Here is a 4,855-nt window from a genome sequence, read left to right as displayed (position 1 = left end):
TAATATTTTTTCTATTGATTATTTATGTTTTGTCCTTTGTTTCTTTGTTCGATGGTAATTTAGTTATTTACTTTTTGTAGAACGTCAGTAAAACATAAATCTGCCCTCCGTCCTGTAATATTTGGGAAAATGTTAGGCTTTGTAGGATATCTCGTCTTACCTCTCGCGCTCCCTCCTTCCTAGGCATTGAAAAAGTGCGGGAAATTTGAAGGTTTATAAATGCACTGGTGTGTGTATGTGTGTGTGAGTGTTATTGCTAGTTCTCTCTCTCTCTCTCTCTCTCTCTCTCTCTCTCTCTCTCTCTCTCTCTCTCTCTCTCTCTCTCTCTCTCTCTCTCTCTCTCTCTCTGTCAGTAGTTGCACAGGTCTTCAAGGGTATTTTTACGATTTTAGTGACAGATTAACAACATTTCTACATTAATAACAGGAGAAACACCATTGAAAACCCTGATAATCATCTTTATAGCTTTGAAAAACAGTCGTGAGGAGAGAGAGAGAGAGAGAGAGAGAGAGAGAGAGTAGGAGCATTTCAGTTGAGCCTATTCTGCCTTAATTCGTGTTTGCTGCGGTGACACGGTGCCGCACTGAGTGAAAATTGCGTTCATAATCACTTATCGGGGGTGGAGTGGGGAAAGGAGAGTCAGGAAGTGAGGATATTTATATTATTTGACATATTATTTGATAGCATGTCAACTTTTGTGTGTGTGTGTGTGTGGGTGGGTGCGGGTGGGTGGGTGTAGGATCAGTGACAGGTGGCGCTGGGGAGTTACCACGGCGAGCGGCTGGCTGGCTGCAGTGTTTTGGTCAGCACTAGTCAATCTTGCCCTACACGCTCTATTAACCAGTGTTTCCGTCTTCCCGACACCTTCTTCCTGCACCAAGCACCGTCAAGCATCACCAGAGAGGCACGAGTACGTAAGGTGAGTCCAGCGGGGCCAGTCTCTCCTCAGTCAGCCTTACTGCCTTCACAACACCCTAATCCTCCCTGTAGTGTCTTGTATTCGTTTATTTAGGATTCATTACTCGTTATTTAGTTTTTTTAGGGGTTAAATATTTATATTTAGGTTTTGTTTACGTCTGAGTCTGGAAAGAGTTGGAAATTTATTCAAATATTTAATGTTCGCCAATATGTAAACAAGCCGTCAGCTGTGTTATTAGCCATTATTTACCTCGTCTCTCACTTATTGTAAGCCTAACATATCACAAGATGGATCCACATGTCTAGCCTTCATATCCGCTGGTCAGATATATCCGTCATTGCCTGGTTTTGGTGTTATATAGGAATAAATAAGGCAACATGGCCGCCGGCTCCCCCACTGAGGTCGCTGCCGAGGGCCGCCGAGGGCCGCCATGATGAACTGGCACCTGTTCCGGCTTGTTGGTTCCAATATTTTTTTTTATTTTTCTGAATTAATTTATTTGGCTTGTATAGTAAGATTTTATGGTTTCTAAAAATATTTCGTTGCTTTTGAAGTGTTTTTCTTGCTTCAGTTAAGTAAATGTGCTGAATTTGGTGTTGTTTTTTATGTAAATAAGGGGCAGTTTGTACGGTGAAATTTACCCAGCCTGGTTTTTGGCTTTTTTATTTGAGGCTTTAATGAAGATTTTATTGCTTTAAAAAATCGTTTATGATTTTTAAAGTATGTTGCGTTCCTGTTGAGTTAAGTATGTGGAATTTGAATAGGCTTATTGTCCCGTTGAAAGTGGCGATTTTGTCATTTTTTAGCTTCTTTATTTTTTTATTGTAGCTTGTAACTAAGTGTGCATTATTTTAAAAAATAGTTCAGATTTTTTAAAATGTTTTTTTACCAGTGTAAAGTGGAATAGGTGGACTTTTCAGTGTTTTTAATGGTGTCAAAATTTCAAACACTTTTTCCATATTTCACATAATATTTCTTTATAACTACTGAGACTGGAGGTGTTTTGATATTGTGAATATTAATTAATGTAATTGTCAAGTCATAATATATAATGCATTCGAGCCTAGCTTCATTTTTTCTATGGGTCAATTTCAAAATGAAATACGTTACGTACGTATGGCAGCGGGGCGCCGGCACCTCGCCTGTGACGTCATCAAGGATTCGGGACTCGGTCTCCTCCAGTGTCTCCTCAATATTTACCGTAATTTCCAGTGTTTTCCAAGTGTTTCAAGCTGTTTCTAAAGTCAGGCGTGTAGATAGTTGTAGTAGAAGGAAGAAAATAAGAGAAATGAAAGAGGAGAAGGAAGAAATAAAAAGAAATGGAGGAGGAGGCAAAACAGGTAAACAATATTTAGCTTAGTTTTCCTTGCTGCGCTGCAGTTCTTTGTAATATTTGATGTGTTTTGGGTGTTTTATGTCTTTAGGATGTATGTAGGAATGTTGTGGGGTGTTTAGAGTGTGTTTTGGTGTTGTTTAGGTGTGTTTTGGGTGTATATTTGCTGTTATCATTGTGTTTTGGGTGAATTTTGGGTGTTTTAAATGTGGTTTATAATGTTTTTAGTTATATTGTAAGTGGTTTGAGTCGTGTGGGGTGTTTTGAGTATATTGTGGGATGTTTTTGTGTGTTATGGGTGTGTTTGGGGGTATATTGAGGTGTAGTGAGTTTGTTTTGAGTTTATTTTCTGTTTTAAGTGTTTCGGTGAGTTTGGGTGTGTGTGTCGGGTCTTTTAAGGTGTATTTGATTGTGTGCAAGTAGTTTTGGGTCTTTAAGGGTGTGTTTGTGGCGTGTTTGTGGTGTTGAGTGGTGCTTTAAGTGTGTTTTGGATGTTTTGATGTGTTTTGGGTGTGTTTGATGAGTTTTGGAGTGTTGTAGTGTATTTTGGGTGTTTTAAATCTTTTGAGTGTGTTTGGATGAGTTTTTGGGGTGCTTTGAGTGTGTTTTGGATAAATTTAGCGTGGTTGGCGTGGGTTATTTGGATGTTTTTAGATGTTACGGGGTGTTTTGAGTGAATATTCAATATTTGGTTGTGAGTGTAGTGGGTATTTTGGGGTGTTGTGATGTGTTTTGGTTGTGTTTTGGATGTTTTGAGTGTATTTTGAGTGTGTTTTGGTAAGTTTTGTTGCATGTAGGGATGTTGAGTGTTATATATATATATATATATATATATATATATATATATATATATATATATATATATATATATATATATATATATATATATATATATATATAATGGGAAGGCAATGAGAAGAGGGACAAAAGAACATGGGATGCACCGCCTGTGTTCATACCAGAATCTGATGTCAGTTCTTGTGAAGGGCCAGAATGCATGTTCCTGAAGTCTGGAAGGAGTCATCTGCCAGCCTGTATGGACACTAGGCTGTAGCTCCAAAACTAACTGTAGGATTCTCTCTAAAATAGTCTCATTGAGATTCTTGCACAAAATTACCTATACGTAACTTAATCTAACCTAACCTAACCGCTACAAGAGTAAATGGGCCGAAACATTACCAGACTTCGGGAATATGCCTCCAGAGGGATACGGGTTAAGGTTGTTTCACACACATCAGTGCAGTATTCGTTCCGTGCTGTTCAGTGCTTCAGTGTTAGTAAAAAAAAAAAAATTGATCATTTTGGAATTCAGCAGAAGCATTTACACACGTCCGGCGAAGTACTGTGCTTTGACTGAAGTGATTGTTACGTCTCCGTTCCGTGAAATGGAATATCGTCGTCACTGGTATTTTAAAAATTTTCACAGATGTCGGACAAGTGTTTGAAATAAAATAGAAGAAATTGAAATGGTGATAAATACTCTTTTTAATTGATGTAATTAATCACATTATACATTATACTTACCACAACACACCACATCACACCACACGACATCATAACACACCACACCATACCACACCACACCACACATCACTGAGCAATGTCATCAAACAGTTTTTGGACATTCTTAAGTACTGGAAAATTTTTGTTTCATCATTAATTAATTCCTCGTACAGAGTAGCAAAATCTCCTTCAGTTTCTCTTTTTCTTCCACGTTTCATGTACCCACTTTTCTTTTCTTTATTTTTTGTTAAGCAAGCATCATGCTCTTCATCAAGAATTATGACAATCATAGCCAACTCCACGTCTGAAAGGATATGTGTGCATAGACGTCACAAAAGCGACATGGATATCACGGACACTAAACCTATCCGATACTAATACAGCACTGATAGGTGTGAAGCCACCTTTGAGTGTACTATTCAGATAGTGTACCCACTATCTGCCAATTTCACTGGGACAAAAGCACAATTAGGTGATTGTTAAGAAGAAGAAGAACAATAGTAATAATAATAATAATAATGATAATAATGATAATAATATAATAAAAGGAGTTAAGCCATCTATATAGTTAGCTAGATTGATATTATCATTATTATTGTTATCATCATTATTACATATCAAGGTATTGTGACATTATTATTAATAATATGTTATTATTATTATTATTATTATTATTATTATTATTATTATTATTATTATTATTATTATTATTATTATTGTTATTATTATTATCATTATCATATTTCAGCTATCCAACATCAGAACAGTATATGAATATGGCAAATGCTGTTTTGACGTCATTTCCTGCCATCCTGAGAAGCAGTGATCTCGAGGAGCATGAATTGCAGCTGCAATGGAAATTGCGCATCCAGCGCAAGTTTCAGAATTCAAGAAAGAGGCAGGATTCCTCAGTGACTGAGGTGACGTCAAGGAAAAAGAAGATCCCTTGCATAGCGCCAAAAGAGACTACGTGTCCACTGATGTATGGAGTAAAGGCTTACCTTCCACCAAGGCCCCATTCAGAAGATGATGAGTCATTAGAGAGACATACACAGTGGCTTGCTCTACATTGGATGAAGAAAGATCCCGAGTTAGATAAG

General features: G+C 37.3%; 1 long non-coding RNA gene across 1 annotated transcript in view; it reads left to right on the top strand.

Moving 5' to 3' along the window:
- Positions 1-748: 748 nt before the first annotated feature.
- Positions 749-4,855, top strand: part of LOC135102611 (uncharacterized) — a 5,108-nt gene continuing 1,001 nt past the window's right edge. Inside the window, exons 1-2 of the long non-coding RNA XR_010269705.1 lie at positions 749-919; positions 4,504-4,855. This is a non-coding gene — a long non-coding RNA (uncharacterized LOC135102611). The remainder of the gene's footprint in view (positions 920-4,503) is intronic.

This window comes from Scylla paramamosain, chromosome 8 (assembly GCF_035594125.1).
Source record: "Scylla paramamosain isolate STU-SP2022 chromosome 8, ASM3559412v1, whole genome shotgun sequence".
Lineage (NCBI taxonomy): Eukaryota > Metazoa > Arthropoda > Malacostraca > Decapoda > Portunidae > Scylla > Scylla paramamosain.
Note: the sequence above shows the minus strand (reverse complement) of the source record. Positions and strands in the feature narration are given on the sequence as shown.